Source organism: Neodiprion virginianus, chromosome 3 (genome assembly GCF_021901495.1).
Source record: "Neodiprion virginianus isolate iyNeoVirg1 chromosome 3, iyNeoVirg1.1, whole genome shotgun sequence".
Taxonomy (NCBI): Eukaryota; Metazoa; Arthropoda; class Insecta; order Hymenoptera; family Diprionidae; genus Neodiprion; species Neodiprion virginianus.
Genome location: NC_060879.1, coordinates 20,782,842 through 20,796,072, shown reverse-complemented (window position 1 = coordinate 20,796,072; position 13,231 = coordinate 20,782,842). Strand labels below are relative to the sequence as shown.

The 13,231-nt window shown below is 37.0% G+C and overlaps 1 protein-coding gene across 2 annotated transcripts in view; it reads left to right on the top strand.

Moving 5' to 3' along the window:
* Window positions 1-13,231, top strand: part of LOC124300107 (low-density lipoprotein receptor-related protein 2) — a 59,918-nt gene that overhangs the window by 13,319 nt on the left and 33,368 nt on the right. The window lies entirely within an intron of this gene.

Sequence of the window (13,231 nt, the reverse complement as noted above, 5' to 3'; positions counted from 1 at the left end):
AATTAAATCCTTTCGAACGTAATATTAATTCTTATGTAGAAAGAAGAGAGATAATAAACTGGAATGAATGAAGAATAGAAAAATTCAGGTTATTAATTGAAAACGCGATTCAAATTATAAAAAATTTTAAGCAACATAATGTTTCCCAAATATTCGATCTGTCGCACAGTAATGCACATATTATAGAAATTAACGTACAACTTTTGTTACGGTAAATTATAATCGCATCTGCGTGATATGAAGAAAAAAAAAATTGAAACTCTGATTCTTAGCATACTCTTTCAACTTTTTATCGCTTCAGTGCATTTCTTTTATTTCCCCCTATTTTGAGTAAGGATGAAAAAATTGAACAGAAAGACTTGAGCAGAAAAGAAAAAAAGAATGATTATAACTAAACATTTACCGTTCATATTTACGTACCATGATAACATATATATATATCAGTGTTTAATATACATTTCCGAATATGCTCATGGTTATCATCGTCTTATCTGAGTGTTCTTCGTATCTGCATATAAATTTGTATGCTTTCTGTGCACGTTGAAATTTTGGCGATGCATACCTACGACGCAGCAGTTTTTTCATTATTTTAAATAATCGCGATTAAATGATACTGAATTTTCCTCGAATTCGCTCTTCTTCTGTTTTTTCGTCGTACCTCAACCTTATCTTATCTTATCTTTGATCTAATATTTGACCTTTTCATTACTCACTTTGCCCCATAACCATCCCGCCTCCTGTAAATTCATTCTGTAATGTTTATTATCTGTGACGTCGACGTTAATATTTAAAAGTTTGCGAGTTAATACAAAATATGATAAACATTTTCGTAATTAGAAAAGTGGAATGCAAATGAAAGGGTGGGGGGCTTAAAAAAATCAATTATCACAGCTTGCCAAAATATAAATTGAGACGTTGAAAATTCCGTACTGTCTGCGCGAGTATGTCAAAAGATCCTGCATATGGCGAGTTTTATAAGATAATTGTGGCACACACACACACACACACGCTTGTGTCTTCATTATCTTATAATGTATGCACGCGTCTCTTGTACCGTTTCTCATATTACACAGACATGATATACTCGTACTCGTCTCGTTTTGGCGATGATAATTATCTGTATCACACCGCATGTCACGCGCGATTAAAGAGACTTTAATGGGGTTATCGGAGTGTATGTTTCACTTTGTTTCTCTCTCTCTCTCTCTCTCTCTCTCTCTCTCGACAATTTGCTTTATGTGTATAAAATAATTACAGATAATCGGTGGCTTTTTACCGCTATATGAAGTTAATTTCGTTTTAAAAAATATTACGAAAATATTACCTAGAAGACATTTTTAATGAATCGAAATATTGACTTAATCATAACGTCAGAATTTTTCATAATTTTTCATTCTTGTCGGAAATACCATAAATTTCGAATGTTACATATTTTAGCTCAAGTTTTTGAAGAAATTCACAGAAAATTATACAATATACAAGAAGCTTTACAGGTGAGAGGGGAAAAATGGTATATTGTGCAACGAGTGGGAAAAAGTCACGATTCCGAGTGAGTGTAAAGTTAGCGGATATCATACAAATTCAGAATCGTCATTGTCGACGAGTTGCACACGATATTTTACACAATGAAAATGTAAAATTAGGCAATTTTGGGCCGCCTGCTGAAAATGAACAAAAGACTTCATTTCTCAATGAATGACGTACGCGTTGGGAAATAGCAAACCATTGCCCCGCCAGTGGCAAAATATTTTCTCACTCGTGGGTAAAAATTGTTTGTGTGGAGAAATGCTTCGCTGTTTCCCAACGCGCGCGTCGTTTATTGAGAAATAGCGTTTTTCTTCATTTTCAGCAGAAAATATGAAAAAAATATTTCGCCTCCAAACGAAACACCCTGATATGTGCAGAGCTGCACATACGTGTACTTCCATCTATCTTTTTCTTAGGTGAAAGTTTAAGTTTCTCACGAGAAGGTACATCGCGAGTCAGCGAGAGAGCCTGTCTCCTTATTTCGCCCAGTTCTCTTTTTCTCCCACGGGGTTCAGCAGTTATTACACGCTCCTTATTCTTCTTTCTCCCTCTCCTATTTACCTCTTATCCTCACCGCAGCAGCGAGAGGAGACTGTCTCTGCTGTTTCACCATCTATTCACAGACAAATGGAACTAACTCCTATTTTCCTTATGTCTCTGTTACACGCAAGAGTTACTACAGCTGCCCTTTATCCTCCCCTCCTTCCTATTTTCACATTCGATTCCATCTTCCCTCGTACAATTTTCGTCGAGGAATTTTCGAGCCTTTGGGCTTGGAATAAAAAAAAGTAACAGACAATCGGTTCCGGGACGATGGCAGGGAATTTAATTTCAAATTTTTTTTTTATCAATTTTTTTATCGCGAGTATCGATTACGGGTTATTTTGCATTCATTTTTTTCTCTCTTACATTTTTTCGAAGGATGCATTTCACAACGGAAATATTGTCATGTTTTTCTTGAAAAATTCGATTATATCCCGTTGATGTGGAGCAATTTTAGAACTGTAATGAATTATGAAAACAATTTGCAAAAATTAATATGCTATAATTATGCAAAATCTGTCTTGTAGACGGTTTGCGGAGAACGCATCATCATATGAAGTAATTTGCTGTGATTTTTGAAAAATCAAAATATCGACTTTGTGAAAATGGCCAAAAATTAACAAATTTTCAATGTGTAAGCAAGACACCTTGTTGAAGAAGTTTATTTTATAAACTTATATAATTGCATTAAAATATTATACAATCTGTACAATACACACGGAATTCAAAATTTTTATCGAAAAGTCACGCAAAATTTTTTATAAAAATTCTTACCTTATTTCATCACGCGTATCATATTAATTTACGACTGTGCGAAATCATCTCGACGAAAGAACCGTTTTTCAATACAATACGTCTCTCTTTCTCTTTCTTGATTTACTTTTCCCGTTTCCCTTGTGTCTACGTATAGCAAGAAGCCTGCAGCTGCAGCTATTTTCTTATTGCATGTACCCGTGCATTCTTATACTGGTATAAAGGCAGTTATATTTTTCACGTATATATATAGTATAAATATTTTCCCACGAATTTCACCGTGCTCGAAAGACGAAGAGAAAGAAAAAAAAAGAAAAAAAAAAAATTGAAAACATATTGATAAAAAGCAACAGACAATTACACAGTACAGGTTGAATTGTAGAATAATGCATCGCTCTGGGTGCAGGTACGACATAAATACACTCTCATGATGTGTTCGCAGGTGTGAGAGTTTCTGCTGCCTTTGCATGCACACGACGCGGTTGTAACGCGCCTTTCACCAAGCGAGATTACCGTATTAGAAAGACTTCACCGTATATTATAATTAAAAATATACGCAGGACGAGAAGAAAATTAATTTCTTACGTATAACGGATCCATGTAATAGAGAATTTTCGTATTTATTCGCTGATTCTCGAAACAAAAATTCATCAATAGAAGTATATAATACTATATAATTAATATCTAATCGATTTCGTTGAATTTAATTTCATTTCATCGTCCATTTTTCGAGACGAAAAAGTTCAATTGATCTCATTTCAATTCAATTTACTCTTCTGTGCTACCTTTTTCTTTCTAATAAAAGCTATCAGACTGCTTTGTATAATTATTTCGGTCTGTTTTATGATCATTATTCGGGCAATTGAATGCATGCATTATAACAGCCTGTCATTGCAATATCGACGAATCGTTTCTGCACGGAATTCGCTGATACCATCACGTTACTATTAATAAGCATAAATTCAAAGACGTGTAACGGTTACAGCAATAATAGCATATGACGTATGTAGGTAAAATTTTTAAAAATCCATTGTACATATTTGGCATATACATATAGATGTACGTATTGTATGTATTCTACAATATGACGTACGTTGGTGGGCTGCAGCAGCTATACCTATATAATATCGTAAAAATTTTCAGCGACGTCGAATGTCTGCAGGGTCGCTGAACTCCTCGAATCGCATTTACGATTGCGACAATAATCGACCATTTAGCAGCTGTAGAATGCAAATTTGGGTATCGTGAATTTAATCAGCGGTAGGTGTATAGTATCGTCGATGATTATTGTTTGTACGTTGCGTGTATTTCAACGATTCGTTAACAATTCATAATAGTTTACGCAGGTTTACTTAGGGCAGACACACGAAATTTTTCAGATCCTATAAATCAGAGTGAAATTATTTTACACCTAGATTCTTCGTTAAGAAATACTCCAACGGTCACTCGTATCTGAAGTCAAAAGTTTTAACAGTATAAAGTAAAATGTTATACAAACTCTGAGTCTGTGATGACGATATGTATGTATGTATGTACATAATAGACCGAGAAAAAATCGTACACTGAGAAAAATTTCGTTTGTTACAGTAACTAGAAAAATTCAGTAACACGGATATCGTTGAAAAAACTGTTTGAATATTGTTGGGATTACGAAAAACGAGGTACGCCTAATCATTTTGCGTTATTTCCTGTCCTTTTTTGGTAATTGCAACGCAAAATCAGTTTCTTCGGATTACTCTACTTTTTTAGTTAAATAAAGCCTTAACATCAATTTATTGTTGCACAAGCATTAAAACTAATTTTCATTTTGTACCTAGAACAATATTTTTCGATTGTGGTAAAAAATTAAAGACTGAGCGATAACCGGACCTAAAAGTTTCTCTCGGTGTAGTAGTAGGGATTATTATACGGTCCTTAATAACTTTCGTAGTTTCTTTTTTTTTTAATTATTATTATTAATATTATCATAACTGATAAATATGGTTCTAGATACAAATCGAGAACGAGTTTTGTCGGTGTGACCAAAAAGTTTAGTATGTATGCACATGTGTTGCTATTTATTTATTTTTTACATTTTATTACGATCGCGTGTACTTTATTCTTTTTCTTCCAAAGCAGTCCCCCGACACTGCTGGTATACCGTGCCATAGTAGTAGTCATCTACTCCAATGCCAAGTCCCGATTGGTTACATGAAGGTTAGAAACATGGAGGCTACACAAGAAGCACGAACTCCATGTAAACAAATAACTGCCTGAAATAAGATGGCACTGGTATTCCGTACGCACTGAAGAAACCTTCTACGAATCACATTACAAGATCATCGATTAGTCGATCTTTAGTATCCCTGCTACCAACGACATTTCGGTACAGAGGGAATACTAGCGACGCTAGTGGTACAAAAAATAAAGCTAATTTGAACGATAAATGTGACAAGTTTTGTCAATTCAACCATTTGAGTTCGGGCTCCTCGTGTAGTCTCCATGGTTAAAAACAACGCAGAGAGCAGGTTTGCGGGTGTCGGGGGGCGTAAATTGAGTCAAAATGAATTCTTAAATTTGAAACTTTCAACTGTGTTAGAATAATACGTTTATACACACGCATAGGTGTAATAGTACATTTTACAATATCGCGACGATATTAAATTTCATCATCAAATGGAAATACTGAATTGACTGACTACTAATGGAACATAAAAAAAAATCTGCTTCAGTAACTATAAAAAATAGTCATCTGTATAAAATATGCCATCGTAGAATAAAATCAAATGAATTTTCCTACATTTTTAACACTTTTGCTGCGATTTGGAATGGAGCAACGATATCTAAGTTTTATATTTATATAATTCCAGTATTCCCTATTTTTTTACTACGAAAGGGGATCTTACGAATATGATAATTCGGTAAATACTTAACTTACGACTATCTCGCAATAGTATTATTAAAAAGTATCGATTTTTGGTCGGCCAACCTCCTTATAACAAATCATTGATTCATTGCTGCATAATTAAATTTACGAAACCAACTCTACCGTACACCAGAATCAATTCAGTTGGATTTGTACAAGCGTTCAGTGATTCTGAGACGGCTAATTTTTTTTTTTAACAAGTCGTTTGTGTTGGCAATACAGACTCAGCCTGCAATACCGCCTCTGAGTGGCCACTACGGACTGAATGTGCGTTGCCAACGTAACCGACTTGTTAAAAAAAAATTAGCCGTCTCAGAATCGCTGATCACGTATGTACTTCCTTGTCTTCCTTTAAGGTCGACGTGCAGTGCACTTGAAGAATAAATTATTGTGGGTCGAGTTTATTGTTGAGAAAAGTGAGGTCTCCGGTGTCCGTTGTTGTAAGGTTATTTCAATTCCGACCATGGCCAAGAGCGGAGGTACAATTAAATTATCCAGCCTACTACCCATATACCTATTACACCTTCTATATTCATGTCAATTACACACATAGCGCGTATTTACATACCTACTTCCTCTTCCTCTAATCAAATTTCGTCTATCTTCCCCCCACCCCACCACCACCACCACCTCCATGCCATATAAAATGTATTCCTGTACAAGAGTTTAATATTCTCGTGCAGTAATGACTAATACCGTATTAAAATTACGGTCAAACACTAACCCCCTGCACAAATATCGGTTGTTCTTCGCACGTATATCAATAACAGTTATCGTGGTATATTTCACAGAACATATCTGTAACCCACATATTGCCGGTCCGAATAAGAAGCGTTGGTTGTCATATTTTTTTTTTCTTTAATTGCATTCCTCTGAAAAATTTCTCTACGCCACCTACGGCCGACCGCGAAACAAGCTCAATCTTCGGAGACGTAACATAACCTAACAATATAAAGTTCAAACAGGTTATGTTATGTTTACAAAGATTGGCCCTGTTCCGTAAAACGGCGATTAAGAAGAATAAAAAAGATCCACCATAATTATTGACTTGATGATTTTTCGTAGATCTTATAATGAATTCTTATTGCGATTCAACGTTGTTGGAATTTATGAGACCATAAACACCTTCTTTTTTCTCTCTCTTCTCGCTATCTTTGATCTTATTGTTAAACCTTTTTCGTATTCCTGTATTTCATATTTACGCAATAAACATTTTTCCTTGTCTCTTCTTCTTCTTGTTTAGCAAAAATAAAAGTATTGCTGCAGCAGCAATTGGGTTGCGTCGCATCATTAATTCAAGGCTTTCTGTATAATAATCAGACACAGTATTCGTCTCCGTTGAAGTTGAGTCGAGTCTGAATCTCACCTCGACATACCTTCACGTGCGATGTAATGCTTATACCTACCGGCACTTCGGCGTCGCCGTTGCCGCTTTATCGTATCTTTTCAACAACGACGAGTAACAACAACTAGGCCGGCATGACTAGCTCACTCCTAGAACACGCTGCATCTTATATCCAGTCGACGTACTTGCTCCGCTAAACTCTCCACGAAGCATCTGGGTCAGAACAGAAGTGAACTGAAACCAAGAGAGCAGAGCTGAGTTGAGCAAAACGATCGTGGACTCGCGTGGCTCTGTATTATTTTGTTATTAGTACTTAACAAATTTACAGTAAACATCGCACGATGTATAATACATTTTACATACATGTGTATAATCATGTAAAGAAAGCAGGAACTATAAGTCAAGTGATGAAAGGTGATGCAAACCATATGATCGGGCAAAATACATCTTGAAAATTAGTTACATATAACACTTTCTCTAGTCAATATTAACCATTTCAGTGAATCAAGACAGCTGGTATCAAGGTTTTACAAACATTTATTACTAATGTGCATAATTACTTTGATTATTGTTCACTTCGTGCAGTCTTCGTTTCGTTGTACAGATTAACAGCGGCATCGTGCCGAGAACGAGTTGTATCAAAATAGTTATTACGGTTGAAACGAAAGACGAATATTATGACACAGCATCGTCATTTAAGATGATTGTCGAAAAACAAGGAAATCCCGTGTACACCTATAATGAATAGCAAAACTGGGTATTATTGCAGCCGCCTAAGCTGCGTGTGTTGCACAATAAAAACGCGTATTTAGCTCGTACCTACCCGGTGCTTAACAACGATGACAATGGAACGTATGGTTCAGAGAGGAAAAAATGATAACGTGTATTATACGTAGGAATACGAATAGAGAAAAATCGCGTTCCGCATTCCGACCTCGCGACCCTGAAAAAGATTTGTGCTCAAAGGGCTGTTCTCCACACTCTACAAAGCACATCGAAATCTTCATTGTTGGTTTTTCATATTCTGATGCACATGAACTCGATAACGCAAAGAAAGTGCTCGTATACAAACGTCCCTGTCGAGATTTTCGCCATAAACGTGAAAATCAATGTTCGAATAATATTTTAAATAATCCTGCTGAAAAATAAGAAGTGCATAGGAATAAAATCTATCGAAGACTATGGGATCTAGTTAAGTGAGTCTAAACGCGTAAACGTAACAATTCTCTTGTGATGTTTGAAAAAAAAACGTTCAGAAACTGTTAAAAACGTCTGATTGTAAATGATAATCACTGCCATAATCCTGCTGTTCCTTTTTCACACCGGTGTGGTGATATCTCGCAACGCAATTATACGACGAAATAAAATGCTCGTAAATAGCGTATAAAGTTATAAGCCTCACGATCAGCCGGACAACGTGACACAATATCCAGGTAAAGAAAAGCGCGAGGCTCTATCCACTCGTTGAAGTCTCAAACCGTATGGCTATTTATAAACTGCAAATAGTTGAAAACATTCGGTTAGAAATTGTTTAAAACAGCATTGAAATCTGATGTAACAAACTCGAAATCGCATTATAAAATCGAGAGTCAAATCCCGGTGTGTAAATTGTACGTTTTAAAATTGTACTATTTTATTGATTGTAGAGTTCGCCTTGAATAACCCTTCTCGGACTAACCAAGTTAGGAAATCACGGTCACCTAGAAATGACTTGGCATAATTTTGATCAACTGTATAGTAACAGCATGGATCCTGTACACTAAGCTTGGTTGAATCTGTCAATTGGCAGCCTTGTTTACAGTGGTGCAGTTGGACGGTAATACAAAGCTGTCCGTGACGGAATGACCAACCTAGTTAGACCTCCGTATCCACTAACAATCTTCAAATGTATGTCCACCCTGCAGTCAACGAAAGGCATGGGTCACCGAGATAAGTCGATGGATAGAAAAAATACTCCGATCAGACTGGGATGCGAAATTCCAGAATTTGAACACGAACAATTAGAAGAGTATACGCGAGGTCCGATTAAGAATTTTTTTCGGCGTAGCCATCATCCGCGTAACTGGACGAAACTAATTCTTCCAATTTCGGAAGATTGAGAAGATTGAGAAAAAGAAGAAGAAGAAGTCAAAACGTCGATTGATGATCCTAAATTTGGAGACCCTCCAACCTATTTGAGACAGCCGTCACCGTCCGACTATGCGAAAAACGAGCTAGACACTGAGACTCGAAATAAACCGCATCTGCACCATAAAGTATTTAGAGAAGAGTACTTTGACGCATTCCTCAACTGGAGATAGCCAACATGAAAACAAAACAAAAAAAACGAAGAAGTATTTAGAGTTCGTACCAAAGCAGCGAACTTGGAATAGTTGGTAGCGAATGATGCTCGCTTCGAGCATTTGTATCATTCCCACGATCGTTTGATGTGCAACACCCGTTGTTGAATACTGGGGTTAAAAATCCACACGTGCGGATCAACCAATTGGCATCGACGAGAATCCCACCGCTCTGCAGTGAATCGGAACATTATTGCAACATTCATAAATACGTATAGACATTAGTAGTCGGTGGTACAATTTGACAGTGCAGGATTAAATGTACGTATAAATATGTGGTATTACTTTCGGAAAATCGTTGTGGGAAAACCCAAGGTTCAGGCCGATTCAGGCGACTTCTCCGCGATACAGGATTCGTCGTCGGTGACGTATTGTTTACCACTCGGCCGCAATTAGCGAGAATGGCGCGTCGGAAGCCAACGGGCTGCCGGTGCAAGCTCTTTGGGCATCATGACCGAGCCGTCGCCAAGTCAAGTCGAGTAAACGTCGTAACTCGGTTTGGTACCAGCCGGGAAGCCTGGCACGGCCTGGGTCGGTGCTGCACCACGAGATTCCCCACCATGGACACACGATATTAACGCGCGTCGACCCTTTCATCCGTTCGTTTTGTATCACTGCTACTGCTGCTGTTGCTGCCGCTTTTATGCATCATGCAGTGCCAGCTATGGAAACTACGCATGCAGGGCTAGGTGTGTTATGCGAGATGCGTCGGTCGTACACTGTTACCTTCCTTCCTTCGTAATGCCTGCTTCAATCTTATTTCTACTTCGTCCTTATATTACACGCGTCTGCACACGTTATGTTATTTTCAGAGTTGTAAAGTACCTTTTTTTTGTACCTAGGTACGTACAGGGATTCGTTAACGCATTAACCTTTCGGTCAACTTGTTTTCCGTAAGAAACAAAATCCGTGTTCGATTCTGTACGAATTATGTGACAATTACACCCAATCTCTCTCGTCGATTGCATCGACAATCATTTGCACATGATTTGTATAGAATCGAACTAGCATTTTGCTTCGGACCGGAAACAAGTTAGCCTGAAGAGTTAGGCATTAATGAATATTATTGTGCATTGAAGAATTAACTATACTTATACGCGGGTTTGTATTTAGGTACATTTTTTTATTGCTTGTGAACTTTCCAAAAAGCTAGCAATGATAGCAATTGATATTTCGAACCGCGTGTGAGATATCGTTCGTTTCCTTGTAGAACATTGGGATATTCGGTTTGTCAGGTGCAAAGTTTTTTAAGGGCGGTACAACGCGGAATGAATGAAATTTGGTGTATATAGTGGTCTAAATGGTCTTTAGGCAAAATCCCGAAAGCCTAGGGCGGCTCCTCTGAATCTACGTTTGGCCTGTATTACTGCTATTTCGAAAATCTTGCGAGGAGAAGAGTAAGTTAAAGTTTCAATTGAGGTATGTAAATCAAGAGTACCATGAGAAAACTTTTGCCCTTTAGCAAAAGGAAGAAAATTCTATTTTCTTATCGTAAAATTTTATTTCACGTGTAACTCGTTTGTTACATTCTCCATGTTATTTTTACACGGCATATCCCATCACGCTTGTATATCCATCGTAAATGAAGTATCCAAGTACCTGTGTGTAGATACATCTCGAGTACCTGTACCTAGGTACTAAATATGAAGTACAAATTTACAAATGCTGGTTATGTCAGGCTGCAGTGTAGTTTCTGTGTGTATTACAATTTCGTTGAATAGCTTCCTGTGTAAAATGTTGTGGTCGTCAGCTAATGTGACATGAGTCAGTTTGGGAAAATTACAAGTTTGCGAGTACAGGTATACTAATTTTACTAACTGTGTCTTTCTCGGGAAACATTTAAAATTATTTTTTTCCTCTTCTAACTAACGATCAAAGGTATACTAATCAACCTGTGATACAAGGTTCAAAGTATCAAAATATGCGCACTTGTCAACGCATCGACTATCAGCAATTGATAATTTCAATTAACACTTCAAAGAACTAAGTTACTATTTACCGGCCAACTAACGATGAACCGAATCCATTCTCGAAACAACCTAATGATTGGTCTAATTCCAATTGCTAGTCATTCAATTATTCCGAACTTACGAGATTCAATACGTTTGACATCAGATTAACGGTCATTTCATTTCTGTGAAAAACAATAAGCTCGCGTAATTTGTTCGTTTTTCCGAAATCATTATCCATCGCAGCTTAATGATAACTTTACATAATCTCGAGAAATTTTTAAAAGCTAATTCGTTTATTTCATTAATTATTTTCATCCGTCTACGAAATTTTTGGGACTTATCCTAAATGCAATTAGGCACAATGCCGATTAGACCGATACTGTGAACTCTCTCTTTTTTATCCCTCCCTCTCTCTGCCCTATCTCCTCCCCATTTCTAAACAGCTTACATCGTATTTCGACAGTGAGTAGTATACATATACCTAGCGATGATTCAGAATTGCATTTTGCATTTTACCTGTAAGTGATCAGTGATTTTACACGGTCAGTTAATTCTTCGTCGCTCGAACATCCTTCAGGGTAAATTTATGTGATATAGTTGTAACAATACTCTTATATGATTCAATCGCTTGTAACTAACCTCAACAGTCCAGACGCAGAAACGAAGAGGATGCGATTCATTTGTTACAGAAGCATTTAAATTCCAATCCTAGTTATCCTAAAATAGTATAAGAAAATTTCTGTGCCCTGTACATAATTGTGGGAGCATTCGCATGATCTCCGTAACACTCAAACACCTTGTTCATGACGTGGATCATCCGTCCGCGCGACGACGCGTCGCGTGCACTGCCACGTTGAAAGTAGAATGGATTAGGCACTTGAATGGCTGGATATAGGTAGAACCCGAAGTGTCCCGTTATTTACCACAACTTGTACAGTCATAGTACATAGTACATATTATACCACTTCCTATCTCGAGGTTATTCAGTCGGTTTTCCATCTATTTGATTCAGTTGTCATTATTCGATTGGTGTTTAGTTGCAAACTTGCAATCCGTTGAAGACTCCGTCACATTCACGACGGAGCCGTTTTTTATTCTGGAGAAATTCAGCTCTGATATAGTTTCGACTTCGAATGAAGACAGTAATTTTGACTGGATCGATTTTTAAGGAAGAACGTAATACGGTTTAGATTTCTCTTCAATGATGTGTACTCTATAGCGATCTATGAAAATTATACACTGTAAAAAATATTCTAGTGTGGACTTATGTAGAACATGACTTCATGTCATTTCAGCACTATTGTTGTCTGTGGTTACACTATATGTTGCTAAATTTCTAAATTGACTCCAAAAGTTAATTTTTTGCAATAGTCCTTACGATGATCATGAATTTCATCGTCGAGCCGCACGATAATATTAAGGATATATAAGAAATAAAGAAATAGGTATATAAATATACTCCATAATATTCAGTACCCAGTAAGCCGTAAGGATAATCAGTTTCAGTTTATGTGCACGGAGCGAAAGGATTCGATGAATCGGCCACGAAGCGTCATAATGTATGCAAACATTTGATAGTCGGAGAAAACCATTCGCGTCAAGGATGAAATGGTCAAGGTGCTCCTGCATTTTGTCGGAATGTTGTATTTGTTTCACGTCTGTATTTCAGGTTTTTTGCAACTTTATCTCGCGTGCGGATTTTTTTCGATAAGCTGAAATGCATGGGTACAGGTTTTTATTACGCGTGCAAAAAATCGATTAGTAACATATGTTAATGAACAGCGAGGTTCAATTTAATTACGATATTAATTGTTTTATGGTGGCTTCTTTTTTCGAAGGCTATTCGAAAGAAATATTTCCTTGGAAA